Source organism: Gavialis gangeticus, unplaced genomic scaffold (genome assembly GCF_001723915.1).
Source record: "Gavialis gangeticus isolate Ggan-Ray unplaced genomic scaffold, GavGan_comp1, whole genome shotgun sequence".
NCBI classification, from domain to species: Eukaryota; Metazoa; Chordata; order Crocodylia; family Gavialidae; genus Gavialis; species Gavialis gangeticus.
In genome coordinates, this window is record NW_017729026.1 from 8375290 (window position 1) to 8401954 (window position 26665).

The 26665-nt window shown below is 43.5% G+C and overlaps 1 protein-coding gene across 3 annotated transcripts in view; it reads right to left on the bottom strand.

The window, feature by feature from the left end:
* The window catches only part of RSPO3 (R-spondin 3), a 121757-nt gene that overhangs the window by 92012 nt on the left and 3080 nt on the right, over positions 1 to 26665 (bottom strand). The window lies entirely within an intron of this gene.

The window sequence follows — 26665 nt, forward strand, 5'->3', positions numbered from 1 at the left end:
ATAAAATGACCAGTAACACTGGGCGCATCTACACAAAAAGTTTATTGAAGAACTAGCTGTCTAATTAGCTCCAGAATAAAATCTCCACGTCTACAGGTGCAGCCCTATTTGGTTGCAGTAAACTAATAAACGCTGCCATATGTTAGTACTTGTAAATAGTACTGGTGGTATTATTTACTGCTCAGCAATGCATGTGTTGACTGGCTGGGGCATGAGGGTACTTCAGTGTGGGGGCTTCCTGCCAGCTAGCCCCACACTGGAGCATCCTCATGCCCCAGCTAGCTCCTCCACAGCACGCTGAGCTGGGTCAGAGCAGCCTCAGGCTGGCAGGCTGACCCCCCAAGTCCTCTGCCAGCCGGGGCTGCTCTGACCCAGCTCAATGTGCTGTGGTTCCAGGTGCACATGTAAACTCTGGCACATGACATTCACTGGAGTGTATTGCTTCACATCAATTGCATGTGTAGATGCATTGAGGATTATTATGTTTCCAAATGCAATGCTAAAATAGTAAAGTACTTTGCGTAGGCTATGAAAAACAATGTATTAAAAATGTAGCCCTTTATTATTACTAATAAAAATGTAGCCCTTTATTATTACTAGAACTGTGGCAGTATGGTTAAGGCATCTTGTTACATCTTCTGAGCCTGAGTTCAAGCCCAACTCTAAACCTCTACCACAGGTTGTCCCCAATCAACCCAACTGAAATCAATATCTGCTCATTTAAACTGGAGGTGGCAGGGAGGTCAAGGACAGCTGGATGCTACCTACATCACTCCCTTGTCTGTGGTTGGCTACAGAAATTAATGTGCCTTAACCATGTGATTATGTGACTTTGATTATTACTAAAATAAAATTTGCCTAATTTTTTGTTACTGTCAGATTACCTTAGTTCAGATAAGAAACCATTTCCACAAATATAAGTCATTTCCACAGTAGAAAATATACACATAAATGTAATCTCTTCCACCATGTAAAATTACTAACTTTTGGGAACCTGAGTCTGGGTCACTCCACAGATCCACTGTAGACCTCTAGAAATGAAAGCAGCAAAGTGTAGCTACCTGAGTGCAGGGCTGCCTGGGCTAATTAGCTCTGCTGAATGGTAGAGCTATTAGTCTGTTCATAGAAGTCTTAACATGATACTCCTTAGCATCACAGAAATGTCCTCCTCAACCTCTCTGTATTTGCCCTTGTGACCCACCAACAGCGCTTCTGCAGATCATTGACTGGGCCATGTACTACTGGCTGAGAGCCTATGTTATAGTGAATGGAGTTTAGGTGCATTGTACACAGCTTGTAAAGATTTGAGAACAACTTTCCAAATTCAGGACAAAACTTACATTTTAGGAACTTCTTGGCCAGATATAGACATTACATTTTTGGCACACAAAGACTAGTTTAAAAATGGTAGAACCCAGTCTAAGATTCTGCCTTCCCCCTCTCTTTGAATCTATTCTGGGAGGTTTCATCACATGATGTAAAGACATTAATGATTTTATGTCAGGAAGACAAATGCACATTACTATTACATTTTAAAAGCCCACTAGACTACTGTATAAATCAGATTCAACATTTAATATTTATTTTAATGAACACCTTCTCATTTATCTCCTGGGTGACTATCAGCAGTTTCCTGGTTATTTACATCTAATTCCTGGAGACTCCAGGGAAATCCTGAAGGGTTGGCAACCCTCCCACTGGGGCACGTGTGTGTGTTCTACTTACTACCTAACTCAACTACACCTCTGACAAAAAAAAAACATATAACTTATATCAATTCAGCCTCAGTCTTTCTGAATAACTGTACTTAGCCTTTAAGGATAACAGGGCTAGGTACAGACATTACACAAAAACCAATATAAGTGATCAAAAGGCAGTCTAAACCTGTAATAGAATACAAGTTCAGCACACATAGACTGGTTTAAAAATGGCAGAACCTGGCCTAAGATAGATCTGGATTGATGCAGTATCAGACTTCAGCAATTTCGGTTAGACTGGTCTACTGAACTTCTGTACCAGATCCCTTCCCAACTCAAGTTAAGTTCTTGTCTGACAGCATCCTAGGTTGCTTTGTGGGTCCCAGCTAACCCTCCCTCACAGGGCAGTGCCCTGAAACTTGGCTCACTTTGCCCCTAACCCTGCCTCTAGCCAGCTGTCACCAACAGCTGGGGGGGCAGGTGCTGAAATCCTGGCATCTGTGTCCCTGCATGACAGAGCAGCGAGGGGAAGGGCAACTGCTCCCCACATGCCCAGAATTACAGAGGGGCATGGGGGAGAAGCACCCCTCCCCTCACTGCTCTGTCATGCAGGACAACAGATGCAGCTGCAGCCAGGCAGAGCTAGGGGGTCATGGGGTGAATGCTGGTGTCTTTGTCTTGGGGGGCCAGGGCCTCCCTCATCCCCACCACTATGGCTGCCTCTGAGCATTACCTGAGCCAGCACAGCTTGAAGGGGTCCCCTCTGCTTTCCCCATTCCCGCACTGCCCACCCACCATGGCTGACAGTTGGCCATTGGTAGGAGGCAGGGCTGGGGCAAGGGGACACACTGACCAGTCAGGTGTGCCCAGCTGCTGGCTATGCTGGGCATTCTCCAGCAGCCTGCTTGGAGATGTACGAGCATCCCCAACCCATTGGCCTTGACCAGCATTGGCAGCCTGTGTGTCCCCCAACACCAAGCAACCAACTTGTGTTGTGTTTGCTCCCAAACTAACCTAGTCAGCTTACAGAAACCTGCAAAAGTTAGTTTGAATCCACCTGAGGCTTTTTGAATGTCTGTACCTAGTCCAGGGCAGTCCCATAATTTTAAGGTTGTTCCAGAAAACTCAGTATGGTTGGTCACTTTATCTCTGCAAAGCCAATCCCATATAAACCTTCTTGGCTTAATACTTTTTTCCTGTTTCCTACAGTGTATATGCTGCAGGATCTAAAGCCCCTCCAGTCCCTGTAGTCCAGCTCTAGTCCTAGCACTTCAGCCATACTATGCAGCTGTAAAATCAACCCTGATTCAGCAAGATACTTAAGCATGTGCCTTAATTAAGCTTTGTGAATTGTTCCACTGAAGTCTAACTCTAAACAGTTTGCTATTTACTCACATAAAAGTGAAACACATATTTCACCACCATACTATTTTGGTTGAGGTTTAGACAGGAACTATGATAACATAAACAAAGATGAAGCAAGGGTTGAACTCCACCCACACCCTCTTGATATTGTCCTTCTTTCTGAGAGAGGAAAGTAAAAGACTTTTTTTTGCAAGCCATCTATTAGGTTTTGATATGGAGCAGTTTCAGATTATGACAAGCAGCACCATTCTGTATCTTTATCTTATACCCTTGCCACTCTCTTGAGGCCTAGCATATTATAGCTTCCTTAAAGAGTTACTTCTTTGTTCATCAACATGCTACTGCTCTTCTAGCTACTGAGCCAAGCAATGTCATCATTCAGTGTGTCAGCACATGATTGTTCAGCAGACCATTTTGGCCTCTTCCCACTATTCTGCTCTATTTTATTTATTTCTTCACTAAAACATCTCAACTCTCATAGCGAAAACAGTGACCCTGAGTGAAAAACTGGATGTGATTTCATGAGACTGAAATGAAAGTATGAACAATACAAACAATGTCTTGGACCCAACCAGAAAGTTTTCTTATGAAAGAGAAGAGATGAGAAAACAGAGGGCAGTCTGGTCTTGGACACCTAGATATTATGATAACAAATGGACCAGAAATACCTTACCTCATAGATGATTCATGTATACTAGACCTTGAAACAAGAAACTGAAATCAAAGGAGATCACTTAGGTTAGAGGCAAACCTTCCAGCCTTGGGGATCTAAAACACTCTATGTTGCAATGCCACCTTCTGAAAGCCACATCCATGTTCGTGTTGTAGTCCTCCCAAAAAGAGCATGTCAACAGCATAGTACCAATGCATTATCATGCATAATACTGCATGATGCAGTGGTTTCCAGTGCTATCTAAGTTAGATCACATATTTTAACCAATATAACCACATGAGCACAATGCTTCATCTAGTCTATTATACATACAGAGAACAGATGTAGCAGCCCAGAGAGAGCATCATGCTAATGTGGTTAAATTGATCCAGTGACCTGAGCTAGCTTAATTATTGCTGCACAGTACTGCATTGTGCAATCTAGTTCTATTCACAATGGAATAAAATGAAGAGTGTGAAGTTCACAGTGAGAATTAGAGCAATCTAGTGAGGAGGTCAGTATTGTGAAGCTGGGTTCAATCATTTTTTTTACTCAATCTTTGCTCTGGCAAATCATAGAATCATAGAAAATGAGGGTTGGAAGGGACCTCAGGAGGTCATCTAATCCAACCCCCTGCTCAAAGCAGGACCATGCCCAACTCGATCATCCCAGCCAAGGCTTTGTTTAGCCGGGTCTGATGGAGATTCTGCAACCTTTTTGGGTACTCTGTTCTAGTGCTTTACTACCCTCCTTATGAGAAAATTATTTTTAATATGTAACATAAACTTCCCTTGCTGCAACCTGAGACCATTTCTCCTTGTTCTGTCATCTCCCACCACTGAGAACAGTCTAGCTCCATCCTCTTTGGAACCATGCTTCAGATAGCTGAAGGCTGCTATTAAATCCCCCCTCAGTCTTCTCTTCTCCAGACTAAATAAGCCCAGTTTCCTCACCCTTTCCTCATAATTCATGTACCTCAGCCCCCCTAACCATTTTTGTTGTTTTCCACTGGATGCTTGCCAATTGGTCTACATTCTTTTTCTAGTGGGGGGCCCAAAACTGGACACAGTACTACTGCTGTGGCCTTGCCAGTGCCAAATATAAGGGACTAATCACTTGCCTTGATCTACTGGCAATGCTTCTACTAATGCAGCCCATTACATCATTAGCATTCTTGACAACAAGGGCACAATGGGCTCGTATTCGGCTTATTGTCCACTGGAACCTCCATGTCCTTTTCTGCAGAGCTGTGACTTAGCTAGTCAGTCCCCAGCCTGTACTGGTGCATGGGATTGTTCCATCCTAAATGCAGGACTTTGCATTTATCCTTCTTGAACCTCATGACAGTTCTCTTGGTTCAATCCTCCACCGTACTGATGTCTCTCTGAATCTTAGCCCTACCCTCCAGCATATCTAATACTTTCCCCAGCTTGGTGTCATCTGCAAACTTGCTGAGGGTGTACTCCATCCCATATTCCAGGTCATTGATGAAGATATTGAACAAAACCAACCCCAGAACCAATCCCTGAGGCATTCTACTTGATACCAGCTGCCATCTAGACATTGAGTCATTGACTACTACCCTCTGAACCTGATGATCCAGCCAGTTTCCTATCCACCTTATAGTCCATTCATCCAACCCAGACTTCCTTAGCTCTACATGTTCATTGTCTTTACACTGTAAGTAAACAGACTGAGTTAAGATAGCAGGATCAGTATCACAATCCTTCACTGCTGGAATAACTACTGTGGTAGCAGTAGGCATCCATCTGTCTCACAACGCATAGAATTACAGGGCATTTTTACATGTGTAAGCGCTGCAACACTTACAGTTGTATAAGTATTGAAATGTGCATCAGTGCAGAGAAAATGGCGACAGTGCACTTTTGAACTAAAGCACCAGGTACACACCACTGCCATTTTCTGTGTGCTGACACGCATTTCACCATTTATACAACTGCAAGTGGTGCAGTGCAGTGCGTGTCAGCTCCCATGAAGAGCAGATTCAATTAATTGAGCCTGCCCTGAAGCAGTAGATCTCCAGTGCATCCGAGAATTCAAAGGTATGTGTATATGTGTATAAATGCCTATAGTGAGTGAGACATCAGCTCCATGAATGTAATCCTTGCCTGAAAATAAAGTGAAGCTGGAGTGACATCTCCAGGGTGCAAAAGCTTGGGTAGCGAATATGGAGACACTGAGTTGCCCACTCACCAATGTCCCCCTCTCAGCTTTCTGGTTTACTTTTACAACATATATAAATATACATGATGTCATCCTCTTCACAATGCATTGTGTACATTTCCAGCAAGCAAACTGATCAGGGAGTAATGGGTCTGTAGCTTTTCATACATTTCAGCTCACTGTAAATACATCCTTCCCCTTCCCCTCCGCACAGTCCCCGGTCTTTATTTTTACCTTCCATTTTTCACAGATGCTTACCATGTTAAGAAAATGTCCAAACTGGGACTCAGGATTTTTTACATATGTGCACTATAGCTTGAATTTACTGGTTGGTATACTTCCTTAGCGTGGTCTACCAGATACTATTGAAGTTTTGCAAACATTGTATGCACCCATTACTGAGTGATGTCTATGCCCTGATTATTTATAATGATAACACACTGAAGCTTAAATTACACTTGTTCTGGCTCCTGTCTTCTATCTTATCTTTTCCTACACACACTATTGAGGTACGTTACATATAAGTTTGTATAGTGCCTATTGCTACAAACATTAATAAGAGCTATCACTTAAGAACAGTTACTTACACTTTGTTTAATCTCTAATGGAAAGGATTCTTCTAAATATTTACAACAGAACAGTTGTCAGAACAAATGCTGGAAATCACTGGCATTTTCCCAGTGGCTAAAAGGGGAGAGGGAGGAGGGATACTCTTGTTGCTATATTCTTATTTTGGCCTTTATATTTCAGGGTCTGCTCTCTGTAATATCATGGGATTGCATAACAGAAAGGTTCTTCAAGAATAAGAGTCATTTACATGCAGTGTTTGAGAGCCACTTTTGTATTTTACCCTTGTAAAAACTTCTTTGTTGTTGCTAATCTGAGGGAAGTGACTGTTTGTTTTGCAGATCCTGAAATAAATAAACTGTATGAAAGGGAAGCAGCTTCTTCAAGAAATGGAAGAAATTCCAGAAAGTGTTGGGTGTTTACTTAGGACCCCAATCGGCAAGGTGCTGAGTGCACTGAATCTCATCTTGACCTGACTTAACTCTGATCTGGGGTTCACCACACTGCAAGAGTAGGCCTTTGCTTTGCAGGCCCTGATTCTGCATTTTACTCCAGTGAAGAGGCTAGCTGAAGTCACTGGGACTACGCACATGAAAAAAGTTAAGCTCATGAAATCAGGCCAACACTAAAAGGGTTGAAGATCAGGACGCTGTCTAGGAAAAATTGCAACTGATTTGAAAACAAGAGCTTGGGCTGATTAAGAATCTGGGGATTTGTCCTAGTAACTCAAAGCAGAGTATAACCCTGCTCTAATATTTACCAGTGTAAGCATTTCCCCTTGTTATAAGAACTGTGTGCATGTGTGTGTGAATGTGTATGTCCATCTGCAGGAGAGAGAGAGAAATCTCACTGACTTAAACTGTTCTGCCAAGATAAACGTTGGAGCATTTTATAAATTAACTTTGCTCTGTGTGTTTATTTTTCTTCTGGAGATTCTAAAAGGAGACTGTTCAACTACGCTTATTGGTGGCAGCACTTTTTTTTTCTTAGGGGAGAATAAGTTACTTCTCTGCACTGGAAAGTATTTGCTATTTTCAGCTGAAAGTATTCTTCCCTTCTGACCTGGCATACTAGATAAGATTTATATTTCTGACCTGACATTAGGTAGTTAAGATTTATTCCTCTATACTAACTTTACTGTGCTTGCAATCTATTCATTTCCAGCATGGGGCATATATTCAAGGCAGAAGCAAAGAAAGTTCACTACAGAGTAGTAAAATGTGTTATAGCAGAGTCCCATGGACTGGTAAAAAAAAAGAGTTCTGTTGCAGCTGACTCCCTTCTGGCTCTCTCTCTCCCCTCCCTCCCCCCCCCCTCCATTCTTTGTTATTTCAACTTTCAAATTTGAAATTTGAAGTCAGTTGCAATGGTGAACAATTTTTAAAAGTCCAGACAATTCCAATATACCCATATGTATACTATGAGAGAAGGAAGCCAAGTGACTTGAATTCTCCCAAGCTTCTACTGGCAGTCACCCAGGTATTGGACTTAGTTCTGTCCTCACTTTTGCCAGTATACATTAGGGCTAGGGACAGACTTTCAAAAGGTCTGAGCCTGAATTGATTCAATCTTCGCAGGTTAGTCTAACCTGTCTAGGTTGATCTGGTTTGCAAATGGAAAGACATTCCCACTGGACTGAGGAAATGCAAGCACATGCCTGCAATGGCTCAAGTTAGAAGCCATGGGATGGGGGGAGGTGGTAGAGCAGCCCTCCCTTCACTTCCAGAGTGCTGAGCTGAAGCGGGAGGGGGGGACCATTGCCAAGCCCGGCAGGATGCTCTGATTATGGAGGGGTTTAAATCCCCACCCTGCCTGCACAGTTCCAAGCTTTTTTTCATTTGCTGCTCAAGGGGCAAAAGTGTTGCCAGCCCCCAGCCTCAGCTAGCACTCTGAGGCAAAGGGGTGGGGGTGCAGTGTATGCATCTGTTGATGATATTGAGCTTTTCAGTCTCCCTCTTCATAGTTTCATAGTTTCATAGATTTAGGGTCGGAAGGGACCTAGTAGATCTTCTAGCCCGACCCCCCGCCAGGGCGGGAGAACAACAAAACCCCAAAAAAAGAAACGGGACTCAAATGAGTCCAGCCAGGTAGGCATCCAGCCTCTTCTTAAAGACCCCCAGGGTAGGGGCCAGCACCACTTCCCTTGGAAGTTGGTTCCAGCTCCTAGCCGCCCTAACTGTGAAGTAGTTCTTGCGGATGTCCAATCTATACCTCCTCTCCATCAACTTGTGCCCATTACTCCTTGTTATGCCAGCGGGCGCTAGGGGAAACAGCGTCTCCCCCAAACCCTTCTGGTCCCCCCTAGTGAGTTTATAGACGGTCACCAGGTCCCCCCTCAGCCTTCTCTTGTGGAGGCTGAATAGGTTCAGGTCCCGCAGTCTCTCACTGTAGGGTCTGCCCTGTTGTCCCCGGATCATGCGGGTGGCCCTCCTCTGGACCCTCTCCATATTGTCCACATCCCTCTTGAAATGGGGCGCACAGAACTGGACACAATACTCCAGCTGTGGCCTGACCAGCGTCGCGTAGAGGGGGAGGATCACCTCCTTGGCTCTACTCGAGATGCACCTGTGGATGCACGATAAGGTCCGGTTAGCCCTGCCAACCATGACCTCGCATTGTCGGCCCATGTTCATCTTGGAGTCAATAATGACTCCAAGATCTCTTTCTGCCTCCGTGCTCTCAAGTAGGGAGTTCCCCATTGTGTAAGTGTGCTGCTGGTTCCTACTGCCCAAGTGCAGCACCCTGCACTTGTCCGTATTGAAACCCTTCCTGCTTCTTCATACTGTCTGCAGCAAACCTAACAGGCGAGGGAAGAAGCACGGAGCTGGTAACACAGCATTTATTAGCCAGCAACAAAACAAAAGCCTCTCTCATTAGTGCAAGCTCTTCTTAAACAGCTTTTTCCAAGGAAGGAATGGAGAGACATTACCAGTTCACCTCTTGATTAGCTCCAAAAAGCCCTAAGCAGACACTGTCCTGTCTGCCTTTGTCCTGTCCCAGTGAAATTGGAGACACACACACGGAGACCTCTTAGCATTAGCTAGCATACCACATGCTTGTGAGGGTCTGTGGGGTTGGGGTCCATGCTGTGGGAGATGGGAGGGAGGGGGGGATCCCTGCTTCAGTAGCAAGCAGCGAGAGAGGGTGGGGCAGGGGGAAGCCAGGTAGACCCTGCTGTGCCTGCAGTCTCTGCTAGATCTCCAGCTAGGGAGCAGAGGGGAGGGGCCAGACCCACTCTCTGGAGCAGACGGCCCAGCCCAGGGCCGCAAAGCATCTGGGAGACTGGGGGACTTTGGTTTAACTTAAACCAGGAAGGGGTCTGAGACAGGCATAAACTGGTTTGATCCAAATAAGTTAAGTCTGATACTAAATTCAACCGGATTTATCTTCAACCAGTTTCAGACAATTTGAAACTGGTTTATGTGCACTGAACTTATGTTCTGTTACAGATTTAAATCAGTTTTTGATCACTTAAACCAATTTATGTGTAATGTCTGTCCCTAGCCTAGGAGTAATTTTGTAGAGGTATAAAGTTGGTGTGTGAGAGCAGAATCAGATCTAAAGGGTTTGTTGTCTTTTTTAATAGTCAAACGTGTGGACCCAGACAATACGCTAATACCTAATTTATTAAAAAAGGAGAACCACAGGCTCTAATGGAAATTTGGATGCACTTCAATCCTTCATGGACAGAGCATTGGAAAGTTAAAGGCCTTTCCTTGTTCCTACTGAAGTCAGTGACAAAATTCCCATGAACTTAAACAGGAACAGAATCAGGCCGCACAGTGGTTGCAGGCCAAAGAACTAAATGGGTCAAGGAATAACCAACCCAATATGACAACTTTCACCAATAAATCACTAATTCAAATCTGGCCCTGATTGGTTTTGATTTAAAATTACTTTTGGCTTATATATATTTGAAAAGGTCCATATTATAGAACCAGCTATAAGGAAAGGCAGTGTTAATGGCTGTCCCAGCAAGAAGCCAACCACGAACTGGGTGTGCAATACACTCTCACCGCCAAAGTCATGGTAGTCCATCTAAAAAAAGTTCAGAAATGTGCCAAAATGTGCTGAAAGCAGCACTGCTCTCTAATGTATTCCTGTTCTTTTCAGAAAATCAACTTGTACTGAATATATTGGGTTTTTTTAATGTGTCGAAGTACACCAAGAAGAGGATGTAGCTCTTTCCATCAATGGTTATTATTCCATTGCAGTCATGACAAAGAATTCAGATGGACAAGGTTCTAAAGAACAAAACCAATGATTAGCACAATAGACTCAAATTTGGAATATCTTGTTAGTTAGACATCCCTGAGACTGGGAGAAGCAGGGAAATGTTTACGGAGGGCAATGAGGAATCCTCCAAACCTTTGTTCTTCTGACAAGAATGGAAACTGTTCACTGTAAGCCTTTCCACAAAATCCATTACTGATGTAAAAGATTTTGCAGAGAGTTTTAGAGGGCCAGGGAAGGAGGCAAGCTAAAGTGAGGCCAGTGGATCTGGAAAGTGAAGTGGTCTGTAGCACTTAATGAGGAAGGTGTGGGAAACAGGAAAAGTTAGGTAGTGGGTAGAGTGATAGAGAGTTAGACATTTTTACAGTTCTATATAGCAGAATATATCCTCGACAACAAACTTCCTTCCCAGGCATCTAGCACCTATATGGGTCCTATCTAACTTCCTGCTCATCCCCAGGCAGCAATAGATTCCCTGGAAAAACCTTTCTGGGCATGGTAGCTCCATGAGGGGAAAAAACCCTTGAGAATGGTGACTTTACATGATAATTAATATAAAATAATAGCCTGTGAATTCAGGACCACTCTTTCTGGGAGGAGGGAGTTATGGGTAAAGCACAGAAAGGATAAGAAACTGTAAAATATTACATGATACAAGACCCTCAAGCTCAGCACATTTTCATTTATCCTACCAAAGTTCAATATTGTTACTAATGCTGTCACCCTTCCTCCTTGCTTCATCTGCTTTTTATACTCACTTCTTGCACCTTGCACCTTGTTCTGGATAAGGTCTCGTGCTAGGCACTCTTAGGAACCTGGTCACTTTTCATACTTGGCAACTTGGAGATTCAAGGGCAGATAAGAAAAAGGACTGTTTTAATTCTGTGAATATCAACACCCTGAGAGAGAGCCATCAAATTCAATGCTTGTAAATTAGGGGAATAGATTCATGATACTTATGACTCAGAAGGTGGCAGGTTGGAAAATTGCAAGAGATCAGAGAGGGTTCTGTGTTCATTATCTGTATATATTGTAGGCAGGGTGAGAATAGAAAGCAAAAGGAAAGCAGCTCAGGCCTTGCTCCCATCTTGTTAAATGACAATTTGCAGATGTTTTCTTACAAAAGTCTGTAGTGGGTGGATATCTCCCCAGTGTCTACTGGCACCTTTCTTACAGGAAATGCAGATTGCATTGCTGTGCATCTTCCCACTGACTAAGAACAAAAATCCCCCACCAACGTTCATGATTTTTATTTTCTGAATCTGCAGGACAACATTAATGTAAAAACACTTGGGCAGGTTTCCGAACTCATGCAGGTTTTCTACTACTACTACAGATCTTCATCTTGCTTGCTTCCTTAACTAAGTGCAACTGAAAGCAGAATCATTAACATCACCTTTGTGAGGAATTCATCCAGATCTCATTTTCAGAAAGTTTTAATAACTACAGTGGTATTTGGATCATAAAATTTCAAAGATTATTTAGTAAAAAATGACATGCCCTTTCTGATTTTCCAATATAACAGTGGTATATATTAGGGCTGTGCAAAATTTTGGCAGCCGTTTCATTTTGGAGGTGTTTTGGGCCATTTTGGCACCCAAAACACCGAATCCGAATCAAAATGTAAGCCTCAGAAACTTCTCCAAAATGAAATGAAGCATCCGAAATGTTTTGGAAAATTTTGGAACCAGGCTTTTAGGGAAACAGCTGTACACTACTGCCCTGCCATGAGACTCAGCTCCGCAGGGAACAGAGATCTACACTGGGGTCTCCTCACTGCTGCTTCCCGCCCCATGCTGCCCTGGTGATGCGGGACTGCCTGGGGCAGGGAGTGGCGGCAAGGAGACCCCGGCACGGATCTCTACTCCCTGCGGAACCAAGTCATGCGGCAGTGCAGTGGTGGTCCCTGCTGCGTGACCTGGCTCTCCAGGGAGCAGAGTTCTGGGGCTGCACGGGGTGGGCAGTGGCAGTGAGGAGACCCAGGCATGGATCTCTGCTCCTTGCAGAGCCAGGTCACTTGGCAGGGTAGTGCTGGTCCCTGCCATGCGACCTGGCTCTGCAGGGAGCAGAGATCCACACCGGGGTCTCCCCACCACTGCTGCCTGCCCCGTGCAGCCCCAAGTTGCTAGGGCAGTGCAGAAAGGGCAGCAGCAGTGAGAAGACCTCTGACATGGATCTCTGCTCTCTGCAGAGCCAAGTCGTGTGCCAAGGCAGTGCTGGTCCCTGCTGCATGACCTGGCTCCACAGGAAGCAGAGATCCATGCCAGGGTCTCCTTGTCACTGCTGCCTGCCCCGCACAGCCCCACATCACTGGGGCAGCATGGGGTAGGCAATGGCAGCAAGGAGACCCCCATCATAGATCTCTTCTCCCTGCAGAGCTGAGGTGCTCGCCACTCTGCGCTGCTTCCCTGCTCAGTGACCTGGCATGACAGGGATCAGAGATCTGCACGGGGGTCTCCTCACCTGCACAGAGGGCAGCGACCATCCCCCTCACCCAGATGAGCCACCCACAGCCCCATCCTGCTCCCTGCTGGTGCCCTGCAGCCCCTGGCCCCAAGCCCCGCCCTGGGGGGGTGGGGGCTGTGTGAAACTTGCAGCCCATTTGAAACAGATTCAGAAGAGATTTGGCAAAGCTAAATCTTCAAAACAGATTTGGCTGAAATGAAACAGGACAGTGATCCAGAACACTGAAATGAATCACTGTCCTCCGAAATGGCTGAATCTGAAACCGAATCAAAGCACAGCCATTTTGCACAGCCATTTCACACAGCCCTAATATATATGCCTTTCAATAATCCTGTTCTCCTTCTAGACCACACAATGAGACACGTATACTAATGAAAATATTGCATGGTTATCATTGGAGCAGTCTTTTCATCATCCTTGATGCCAGATCCTCCTATCCTTCAGTCTATCACAACTATGGTAGAATTAGCTTCTACATAACAATTTGTCCAAAATTTTCAGCACTGCGGCTGAAAATTTATCATGGGCTCATAGGGCACCTATACACATGCAGGGAGGCTGCTCTAACGTGCTATAGTTACAGCACATTGGAACAGACTCAATTAATCGAGTCTGCTGGAATGTGGTAATTATTGCGCTACAACAGCCTCCAATGTCACATCGAAAGAGTTTTAGTTAAAATGCCCCGCCACCTTTTCTGACCGTGGGGACACTGATACATGTGGCACTCCGGACGATCCCACCGCCACCACTTCTCCCCACACACAGACTCCCGGAGCACATCTATAAATGCCCATAATGTCTTCATCAGAGACAGCAAATGCACAGCAAATGTGAATTCTGGCATAATCTTAAAATTACTAATCCCTACCAAAGGTAATTGGTGAAATGGAGATCCCACTTCTAAGCTTCTCCATTGCTAGCAGGGCATACCTCATAAAAGAAAGTTTACTGTATTTCTGTATCTGATTAGAAATGTGTCTCTATCACATTGAAATGTGGTCAAACTGAAAACAGACAAATATTTTGTTTCAGGTCAAATGACCATTTTGTTTTATCTTGTCAGTTATTTTATCTTTTTTTTTACCTAACAGAAATATATCATTCTCAAAATAAAAGAATAAAATGATGCTTTAAATTGTTTGAAAACAATTCATTGACTTTTCCAAAATCTTATTTTTTTATACCAAATTTGAGCTGAATTCATAGTTCAGTCATCCTAAAACTGCTTTTTGGCAAATTCATTATCAGGGAATAATAAGAAATCCCACTGATGGATAGCCAAGTTTTAAATGTTTTAAAAGGCCTATGGTCTTTCCTAATTTGTGTGGTTTTCTGATTAGCTTTCTCCTTTTTATATACTGAATGAACCTCAGACACGTAAGAGAAGGCAGCCCTCTAATATTAATCTACTTAGATTTACCTATCCTATGTCTTTTTTTTAATTTACCTTGTTCTAATTAGTATCATTCTCAAGAATTTTTTAAAAGGCCCAACAATTTTCCATGCCTAATTTACATGAAGTAGCATGCATCCCGTAAGAATGATCACCCTCATATCCTGTTATTTTCAGTGGAAATAAAAGGGCACTCACCGAGTAATTGTTAGCAGAAGCAAACCCATATTCTTTTCCTAAATGGGTAATGTAATTGAAAGAAGCATATGATGCCAAAAGAAGGAGCAGCATTTTACAATACATTGAAAATATCATCAAGATTAGGAGAATGATTCATAATGGATATTTTAGCCTGTGAATTTTTCTGTTCATTAATTGTCCAAAGCTGGTAGCAATTTTCTTGTACTTATTCACTGGTCAAAATTATTTGTAAATTTCCATTGCAAATACGAGACTGGCAGCAGTGACTTGAATAGATTGTTGTGAATACTGGAAAAGTTAATTGTTTAAGTTAATTGGTTAATTAATTTTGTCATGCGTTATTGTTTTTGTTCCCTAGATGGCTGACTTAAGTAAAATACATAACCAGATGCCCATCTTGCAAATGTTTGGCCACAAGTTATAAAATTTATGATATAATATTGAATTCTAAATTCCTTTTTGATATATTGAGTCTAAAAATCTGTTTTTACAAATATTAACACCACATAAACTAGTTTTCTGGAATACCCATAAATAACATCAAATAAACATAAAATAACATAAATAAGCTAAAAAGGCATGAAAAATAGTCAAACCCAGTTTATTTAGAACTTGAAAAAGACATTTACATACAAATAAGGCTTACTATCCTTCTCTTCCTCTGTACGTCTTGTCTATTTGGATTTTTAAATTATTTAGGGAAGAGACCATGTCTTAATACATGTTCTAAGAACACCATTCTAGCACAATGAGAGCTGATTTCAGGTCAAAGTTTTAGGTACTGCTTTAGTATTTACTTCAGTCCTTGTCTAGGACTCTGTCTTACAAATACATGTAATTATATTGTTCCTCCACCTCCTATTTTCAATAAACATCCAGTGGCCCTGCTTAGTTCTCTCTTTAGTAGAATAATTCTTTATGCAGCAAAGTAATATGAAAAAAATGCAACCTTTTATTCAACAACATAGAAGAAGTATAGCGAGATTTATTATGCACATTCTAGGAAAGAGAAGCAGCCAAGGTTATGAAACACTTGCTGACACTGGTATTTGTAACCTTAGTGACTAAGTAATGCAATAACAGAGGGTGAGTGTGTGTGGGAGGCCTGCTGTGAAGAAACTGGCTGATTTTCCTCTCCCTGACTGGTTGAACTGTTATGAATAAAAAAATGTTGTTAAAGTAATCTACAATAAATCCTGTTGGGATTATTATTGTGCTGATAGCATACATAAGCTTTATAAACTATTAAAGTGTCATGTTTTTGGAGCTTTGTTCTGATATCTGTAAATGAGAGTCAAAAGATGCAATGCAGGTAGTGCTACACCAGTTGGCTACTCCTACATCTCTGGTTTGAATTTGGATCTAGTTACAATTACGTATTTAAAATAGGGCTTGATCTTAGATGATACTGGGCCCATCTAAACATGTATTTGATCCAGCCTAAATTTACTCTGGTGTAAACTACTCCAGAGTAAGCACTTTCAGGCAGTCATTTACACATGCAGGGATTAGGAAGTAGATTTGCAGTTCTTTGCACCAAATTCCCTGCATCCCTGCAATGGGGTCCCTGCTGCCACCGTAGGGGAGTTCCAGGCTCCCCCTGTGTGCTAGCCGAGGGGCCTGTTGGGAGTAGTGGGCCAGGAGACAGCTATCTCCTGGCTTCTTGCTGCTGGGGCAGGGACAATATTCTTCACTGTGAGGGTCGCCAAAATATGGAATATGTTTCCAAGGGAGGTGGTGCTGTCACCTTCCTTGGAGGTATTTATGAGGAGATTGGACAAACACCTGGCTGGGGTCATCTGAACCCAGCATTCTTTCCTGCCCAGGGCAAGGGGTCAGACTTGTTGACCTAATAGGTCCATTCTGACCCTAAAAACTATTAAATCTATGAAATCTATGAAATATCCCTTTGCCCCAGCAACAGGGAGCTCCTGGCCCTGACTCCCTGATCAGGGGCAGGGGACTTAGAAAAAGCTGCCGGGGAGGGGCAGGTCCCAGCCCCCTGCCCTGATACACTGGTGGGGAAGCTAGCTAGGCTGGAACCTACCCCACCCCTGCAGTTCTTTCCAAGCCCCGTGCCTTGATTGCCCAATTGGGCCATGGGCTTGGGACCTGTCCCTGACCAGGACAGTTCCCAGCCCTGCACTGCCTGCTAGATGGAGGCTGGGCAGCTAGTTTGCCACTCAGCTCTGCAAGCCCAGACCTGAGGCCAAAACAGGCTTGGGGTCTTGTTTCCCTCACTGCCCCTGCCAGCAGGGAGCTCCCAGAGCTCTTATCTCCCAGCCTGAGCTCCATGGTTGCAGGGCTCAGGCTGGGAGACCCTTATGTCTCAGCTTAAGCTCTGCAGTCATGGGACTCAGGCTCGAGGACCCCTATCCCTTATAAAGATCTCCCAGCCCCCAGCTCCCCAATCATGATGGTGGAGTAGGTGCTGGGAGGTAAGGATCTCCCATCCCCCACACCCCAATTCTGATCCGGGAGCAGGGGAGTTGGAGGTCCTTGCTGCCAGGGCAGGGGGATGTAGTCCACCTGGGCTCCTGTGGCAGACCCCATCCAGGCAGCAGGCAGCTCCCAGGGGCAGGGAGCTATCTCTCATCCCTGGAGGATGACTGATCAGCAGTATATTTTTTTCCCTGTCAGGCATCTACACGAGCGCTACTGCACCATTGTTAATCTCAAGTAAATTTGTTACTTGCATTTGCAGGTAGCAAATTTACTCAGGATTAGGGAGGCTTACTGTGCAGTAAGCATGGGCATTTATACACATACTTTCTGGTCCCATGACATGCTGGAGATCCACTGCTTTGGAGCAGACTTGATTAACTGAGTCTTCTCTACACGTGAGCTGACACATGCTGTGCTGCATTGCATGCAGTTGTGTAAGTGGCAAAATGTGCATCAGCCCTTAGAAAATGGAGGTGGTGCACTTTTGAACCAAAACACCTTCTACGTGTTTTAGTTCAAAAGCGCACTGCCACCATTTTCTCAGGATTAAGTCCTAACTGAACTACAGTTTTGCACCACTGCTACTACCAACGGAACTACACCACTGGTGAAATCTGCCTAGGAAATTTGCTTCAAAGTGTGCACAAAGGCTTATGTAGAGGGAGAAAAAGTGACAGAAAGAGTCTGAACCTCGAAAGAATGACAGTACTGTTAGCAGTATTTCTACCCTTTGTTTGCCAGTAGTTTTGTGGACTCTGTAGCTGTCCCAGTGAAAGTTTATTGCAACTTCCATTAATGACATGGGCAAATTCTATTAGCTAGGACCCAAAATCCACAAAGGAATTTAAGTGCCACTGTGCTGAGTATTGCAATACCTAATGATTTTGTCCTTCATTTTCCTCTCCTCACAGCAGAATCAAGAGCACTGAGTAAGATACCTGAGCTCCCTGCACAAAGAATAAAGAAGAGAGCTATACCTCAGAATGGGATTCACTAAAACTAGGACATAGAGTAGTGAGCTGCCAGACCAGCCAGTGAGGAAATGCTGAGGACAAGGGTGTTTCTTAAATCCTACCTCCCTCTGGAATCACAGCCCCAAGTCCTCTTCTGAACCTTAGTCCTTTGTTTAAAAAACTGAGCTGGGGTTGTTTTCTATTTTAACACACAGCTATAGCAGGCAGTGATACTGTCCCCCCTCTGCCCACTCTTTATCTAATTTCTTAGTAATTACAGTACTCACCCAGGAAGTGAGAAAAATATTTCAGTTCCCTCATGTAAATCCCCTTCAAACCCATGACTTCCACCTCCCTGTAGCATGTCCTAAACAATAGGCTATACCTATTGTATAGGCTATACCTATACCTATTGTATAGGTAACAAACTCCACCATTCTTGTTCAAACTGTAACTTTGCATAAAAAAGTATCTTTAAATGGGTCAGACAAAGTCTGTAAGGGTACATGCAGACATTACACTTAAATCAACCTAACTAGGGCTAAGCTGATCTAAATACTGAACTGTACGTATGTTCAGTGACTTTAGATATGGCAAAAAATGGCCAGCCCCACCTTACTTCACTTAAGCAGGTGCACGATATAGATTGGGCTAACCTGTGCCTGATTTAATCAAACATGTGTACACATTCAGAGTGCAGCCCCTGGACTGGGAAAGCTCAGCCACTTGCCCCAGCCCTGGGGCTGCTCTTTTCCTATTTCCCCCTTCCTCCTGACTGGGCTGTTTTTAGCACTTTGACCACCCCCCTTTCCCCCCCAGATAGGGAACCCCTTCCATGGACCCACTAACCCCCTCAGCAGACCCAACAGTGCCCTCCCCCCGCCTGAACCCACTACCCCCCTACCTCGACTTACTTAGATCGTATTCCTGGCATGGCTCCCAGCACCAGTAAAAATATGTGCAACTGGGGACCTGATTTACAATCACCTGGCTTAAAGCAAGCTACTTGACAGTAAATTGGGTCCCATGAATGCATTTGGTGCCCTAAGTGTGAGTATGAGTCCACAATCTAGTGATATTGAATACTCATGGGGAGAGTGCAGGGGCTCTGGATTCTGGTACCTGTTTGAAGGACATTTTACTATTTTATAAAATGGTTATTTAAAGCAAAAGCAGTGGAGAAGAAAGACTTCTACAGCTCCCAGGTAAGTCGCATAAAAATGAATCTTGTATGAACTGAAATGCCTTTGGAGTTTAAATGCCTAAAGGATTATGTGGCAGTTGAGTATGGGTTTTAATGACTACTATTTTGGACATGATATTTGCATGGTTCCTAAATCCCATGCAAATATCATTTTAGATGTCTAAGTCTCTTTTAGGATCTGCACTCAGATATTGCTGTCCTGACATACTTTAGGAAGCCATAGAAAGCAAGAATCTGTTCAAGTCTGTTCCAGACCAGAAAGTAAGATACTCTTATTTTATAATGTCCCAATATCTGCTATGCACTGGACAAAATATATCAAAACTCTTGATCCTTGTCTAAGAGCTCTTCAAGTTTAAATATAAATCATGAAAATCATAGGGCCCGGAAAGATTGTGTTCACAGCAATATGGTAACATAAGCCTGTTTAGACATGTGGTCCAAGGTTTTATTTTCATTTTTAAATACAAATATATACATTTCTTCAAGTTCTCACCAGTCATTATTCTGTTCAATGAATTTCTAACATGTCCGCCTATTATAATGGTACTATGCAGACCAAGTCAGCTTGCCAACTAGAGCTGTATTCTTTTCCAACCAAAGGCAACTGCACAATTCTCTGTAACTTTAATCACATTAGAGGCTCACTCTCTTTATGTGGGGATTGTATCCGTAGTTCAATTAATCTTATTTTTAATCATAAATAAAAAGTAGAAATACATGTACAATGAAAATATATATTAGCTAATCCATCATAAAATACAATTGGTCCTCATCTTTTAAATAACAACCTGACTTACTATGCTATTCGGTCCTTACTACAAAAAAGCAGTTAAAGAAATCTTGTGTAAGTCCTACTGGAAATTATTATGATAAAGTGTTTAAAAGTAATTATTTTACCATAGTCAGAAGTTCTTTCAACTTGCAAAGCATTGTTTTCACATTTGTTAGAAAACTGGAGTGCATTTGACTTGATTAATTTTTCTGGAATTATTTTTCTGTAGCATTCCTTATGGTAGCAAGAGACAGTCTTTCATATAAATATGTTTATGGTTTCAGCAGTCTCCTGTCATCTGATAAGAGGATTTTGTTATGAATAATTTGGTAAAAGGTTGGCAAAGTGATGTTAACTAGCTCTGATGCCAAAATTACAAATGAGATAAATATTTTTTTAATCGGATATTATCTCTCTTCAAAAAATCCTTTACATTTTTATCATTCATTTCAGGGGCAGAATAAGACAATAGACTCAGCAACTCAGTTAGAAAAAAGTTCTTAAGAAACTCTTAGATATTAGAAGATAAGATTTCCCAATAGCTATAGGCATTACAATTTTAAAATTGAGTGATGGGCACCCTAATAATCTTCAAGAATTATAATGGTAATTTAAAGTGCTTGTGTTATTAGTCAGTAAAGGAAGTGAACAAGCTAAATAATGGATACTTAATAAGTTGGATTCTGAAATTCTTATTCACATATTGTTCAGGAAAACTCCCATTGCCTGCACTGAGAACATTACAAAAGTAAGTAATCAGTTAGTAAATACTGAGTAAGTACAATAATACTTAAAGGAACACATTCACCTTTATCTAATTCTTTTGCCGTTAGTAGAATTTCAGTGGGTGAGTTTGATAAAATTGGTGAAAGTTGTAAAATCATTAGTCTTTTCATATGTACAAGGAAGAGATGAAAAAATACATTTATGAGATGGACTATATACAATTTTAAAAATATATGGTTCTTCAGATTGATAAGTCTTATTATACAAGGGTTGGGAAATTTTGCAAATGACTTAATACAGGATTTCTTCTAAACTTCAACTCCTGTCGTGAGAACCTGAAGAATAAGGGAGAACTCGAGCTCGACTTAAATCAGTGAAGGTTTTCCCACTGCCTCCAATGAAAGCAGGTTCAAGCTCTAAAACCATTGTATAAAAAAAAAATATTTACTATCTTGCTTTGCAGATAGACTGAGACTTTAAAAAAAATCTGATTATACAATGTTTTGTCAGGGTTTCCAGAACATGTATATAAACCTTTTTCTTATTCAGCTCTATTTTAAATATAGTAAGAGAAGTCCTTGACAATGTAAGGAACCTCATTTGAAATGGATATACTGTTAACATTCCCGATACTTCGGATAAAGAAATGCTGACTGTAGGGCTGCTTTATATAATCATCAGTTCTTCATTGCCAGTAGTAACTTTTGAATTTAGAAGGCAGGAATATTGTAACACGCTGTTCAACGTGTAATCATTATATTTGACACACATCTATGTATGGCCACCTACAAAACATGAAACTAATTAAGCCCAATATATAGCCAAAGAAATCATGCTAAGAATTGGCTTCAGCAACATTTTAACGTTTAAATATTGCCAGTGCTGAAAATGGCTGCGATTTGTGAAAGTTTAATGAAACACGTTTATAGCTGTTTCGCAAAGGCCCTGCCTTTATTTCTAATTAAAACAATGGGAATAATTCTCTATTACAAGATGAACAGAATCTGATCCTGAAAATATGGAATATACTTTCACCAGAAATAAGATGTGCCTGCCATCAGAAAATTATTTCCTCTGACAATACAATGGCATAAACATCAGGAAGAAAACATCATCAGCTGAGTACATAATCTTTTCATTTGAAAGAAAATTAACAATGGATAATTTAATCCCACTCAAGGATAGATTCAGCTTGCTTCATAGCTACTTAGGTATTTATATTATTACCTAACTTGTTTCTTTAATAAATAAAAAGTCTCTGGGAAGACAGCATCTACATCAAACAGATCATGCAATATCACCTGTCAACGTTCTCAGTGTTTCAGGGGGTTTTAATTTTTTGAAATATTTAGAAGGCAAAAGCGATATTAAAATGAATTTAACTTCCAATGTGCTATATTTATTTTAATTATACTGTAGATTTTGTAGTTTATCTTTTTTGTAAAAAATGTACTTTTTGCATCCAGGTACATGGTGTTTTCTAGTGAGGGAATAAAAATGCATATAAATACTTATGCTGGAGTATGTCACCATTTTTTATTCTGGGTGTACAAGTGCAGCAAATATGAATGAGTTTTACTTTCAACAGAACTTCTCACCTACTTAAAATTAAGCACATGCATAACTGTTTGCAAGACTGAGGCTTCAATTAAAAACCATAACCATGATCAGCTGAAGATGCCTACAATTCTACACAATCACTGGCTGCAATAAATGTTCAATCAAACCATGTAGAAAAAAATAGGAAGGAGGTATTTATATTGAATATTGATGAGTTACCTACATACCTTAATAATCCACACCTACATGGTCATCCTACTAGCTCCTGCTTATACACAGAACTACTATCCCAGGTCCCAATCTGAGATACAAAGCCTGAATTTTGAACTTTGTTTAATCTTTCTGTGCTAATACTGTATTCACTACCATGTTTGTAGAAATGCTCTTTTATTATCTATGTAGGTTTAAACTCTGAGCAAATCAATTGTTTTTGCAGAGCCAGAGTAAACAATGTAATTTATTATTCCAAAGATTTTTTTTTATCAGAATAAAAAGTGAGATCTCTTTGCCAACCCTGTCTTTGTGTTTCAGCTGGTATCCATTGTGTCTGATATGTCTGAATTATGATACAGTCCCTTGTCCACATGCTGTTGTTGACCTGCAAGGAGTTTTCCTTTGTAAGAACTATAGGACGCAGCAGTACGGATTGACCATACAGTGAAATAGCAACTGGGTCTATTAACTTCAGAGAGTTGTAGGTGTACAAACAATGTTGTATCACACTTTTCTGTTTATAACGTATTCTTTACAGAATGTTGTTACTACATACAATCAACTTAGCATTTCAGGGTCTGATTTTCCCAGTGATATAAATAAGCATTGCTTTACTAACATCAGCTGAACTAACACCAGCCAAGCATTTGGCCCAACATCTTTTGAGTTACTCATATCCGGCCATTTCTCTCCACTCCCTAGAAAATATTCCAATCTAAAACATAAATAATAAAATGGTTTGGATACTTTCCAAATAGAGAAAAGATTAGCTTCCGATTGGATGAACTGACAGCTTAAAATTGACACTTTTTTTAAAATACCCTGACATTGCAAAGTGTTTCCCTAACAACAGGTTTAGAAATCAGTCTTCCTCATAAAGGCAACGGACGGGGAAAAAACCATACAAAACTGAGGCCAAATCTGATGTGGATGAAAGATGAATTTCACAACTGGTTTCCATGCCCACGCTTTGTAATTTACAAGTCCAAAAACTCACTAGTGGCATTTCACAGATTTTCAGCCTAGATGGTCATCCCCGAGTCTGACCTATATACCACACACACCACAAATTCACTCAGTAACTTGCGACACACTCACAAACCTGTGCTGGAACGTATGCAGACAGATGCCTTAGCTTGATTTAGAAACGTGAGCAAACAGAAAATTCAACATGTCTCTAGGTTGACTTTTCCAAAGGTTAGTTTCCCCTCACTGGGATAAAACATGATTTATTTCCAGCTTGATAATTTTTCCTGTCCAGGCTGCTGCCATTGGATCTTGATGCTCCATACTAGGAGGCTCTCCAGCAGATATGTAGCTTAACTGTGGCAGTTGAGACACAGAGAAAACTACAGAAATCTCTCTGTACTTGAGACATAGGGAAGACTACAGAAATGTCTCTGTCCTGTCTTGTGTGGATCAGTTCAACACATGGAGCCAAGCTTGGCAGCTTCCAGAGAGGCAGCCAACCTCAGAAACACTGGAGTGAAAAGGGTCTGACTGGCAGGAGTTTTGAGCCCCCTCGCCTATCCTGAGGGGAGCCAGGCTGGTAGTAAAGAAGACTGTAGCAAAGCGCAAGTCTAATTCTAGGCCCTGGCACTGGAAAAGTCTGTCCCGGGCTCTTCGGGAGACAGAAGGCTCCAGGCTTGGATGTCAAGGCCTTGTCTCATTTGATTCATAGATTCATAGACATTAGGTCTGCAAGGGACCTCGCAAGATCATCGGGTCCACCCCCTGCCCTAGGGTCAGGAAGTCAGCTGGGGTCAAATGATCCCAGCAAGATAAAACTTCCAAATGTTCCTTAAAAGTGGCCAGAATAGGTGCTTGCACCACCTCTGGGGGGAGTGTCTATTCCAGGCCTTGGGGGCTTAGACAGTAAAGAAGATTTCCTTATGTCCAGCCTAAAACAGTCCTGTAGGAGTCTGTCATCCCTTGGGGTGCTCTGGTGAACAGGCGTTCCCCCAGATCCTGATGGACAGGGCCTTATGTACTTATAGGCTGCCATCAAGTCACCCCTGAGCCTGCACTTTTCCAGGCTGAAGAGCCTGGTTGCTGATTCCTGGTGTTGGATTAGGCAGGCAGTGCTTGGGTAGATGGGATCTATTTTGATTAAACCAACGGATGCATTGTTCTTTGCAAGGGTGGCCACAAACACCCTTCTGCAAGCAACAGGAGACTCTGCTGATGTGACCGGGTCTCCGAGGGAGAAACACTGGCTTGGATTTATTCATGGTACTGGATTCTGCAGCTGATTCTTTAGTCCATGGTTATGAATGTTGTTGGGTGATGAAGGCTGCCGGTTGCTAGAGGAGCAGGAGGAGGAGAAAGAAAGGAGTGCCCCAGCATGGGCTCGAGCTAGCCTTCCCTCCCTCCTGCTGTGCAGCCTCGCCCAGCACGGGGCTCGGGCCGGGCTGCACCTGCGAGCCCGGGGCGCTGCCGGTCCCCGCCGAGGACACAAGGGGTCGCCCGTCCCCCGCTCGCAGCGCCGCTCGCCCGGGCAAGGTGCAGGCGCCCCGGCCCCCCCGGCCTCGGCCCCGGCCCCTCCGCGGGGAAAGCAGCCGGGCACGCTCCTCCCGGAGCTGCTCTGGGACAGGCTGCGCCTCCGGGGGGCGCCAGTGATGGGGTAGATCCCTCCGCCGCTGCGCCGCCGGCTCGCCTCAGGGAGGGGGGGAGGGGGCAGGGGACCCCTCCCCGGGGTCCGGCCAGACACACACTCGCACACTGACATGCACATATACACCACCGCGCACACACTCAGGCACGCGCACAGGCACCACGGACACAGAAACACCCCCCCATCACACAGACACACCGACACAGACTCGAGAAACACACGCACAGACACACCGACACAGAAGCACACGCCAAATCACAGCTGCACACACACAGGGGCACACTGACACGCACATATACACAACCGCACGCACGCAAGCGCACACCCTCAGACACACGCGCTCACCCCCACAGACACACTGGCACGCGCATATACACACTCACAGACACGCCGACACAAACGCGCGCGCACACTCAGACACACTCATATACAGAATCACACACACGCTCAAGAAACACACGCACAGACACGCCGACACAGACACACACAACACCCGCCTCTGTCTGAAGCGGTTCCAGCTACTGCGGTGTCCCGCTCCCGCCTCGAGCCCGGCCCAGCCCGGCCCCAGCGCTCCGGCCGGCAGCCCACGGCCCTGCTCCAGCACAGGACCCCCCCGCGCACCTAAGGGCCTTCACAGCTATACACTTGCCCTAGCCAGCACAGCACGGGCTCCGCACTGCTGCTCCCACAGGGGTATGGGGAAGAAGGAAGGGGGGAAGTTTCCTCATTCCAGATGGGAAGGAAGGAAAGAAAGAAAGCAGCTCGAGGCGAGGGAACAGGGTAGCCTTCAGTCCTGGAAAGCCAAACGCACTGCTACCAGGGTCTTTCCTGGCGGGACTCTGAGAAACCCCCCGCGCTTTGACGTCATTCAGGTGAACAATCCTAGTGACTAATGATGACACAGGCAGGATCCAAGTCCCGGGTGCCCAACCTGCCACTTACTCATCACCGCTGGCAGGTGATGCTGAGGGTACCCGGGAGGGTGGCCCGGCTAATCCATAATGAGGGAGCAAAAAAACCCCAACCAAACAACCCCCTCCCCCCCCTTAAAAGTGAAGTGAGAGCTGGGAGAAGGGGCACACCATACAGCATCATCCCCCTCCCCACCAAAGTGAACTGCAGTTGAATTCCGAGCTCATCTGGAGGAAATGTAAGAAGGCGTTTCTCTAGCAGACAGAGGAGCTCCCAAATCACTGCACATCCTTCTGCTCAGTTACACGAGGTGGATCCCCCTACTAAAAAGCCCATAAGCGGGGCTGACTACCTTATCCCGGAGAATCTGACTGCAGATCTGCTTATCTGCCCGGGTGAGACTGCGATTTTGTGGCTATATATAAACACACATCTCTACGTGCATATAGATATAAATACACACACACACACATGCATGCACATATGTGCATATATATGTGTG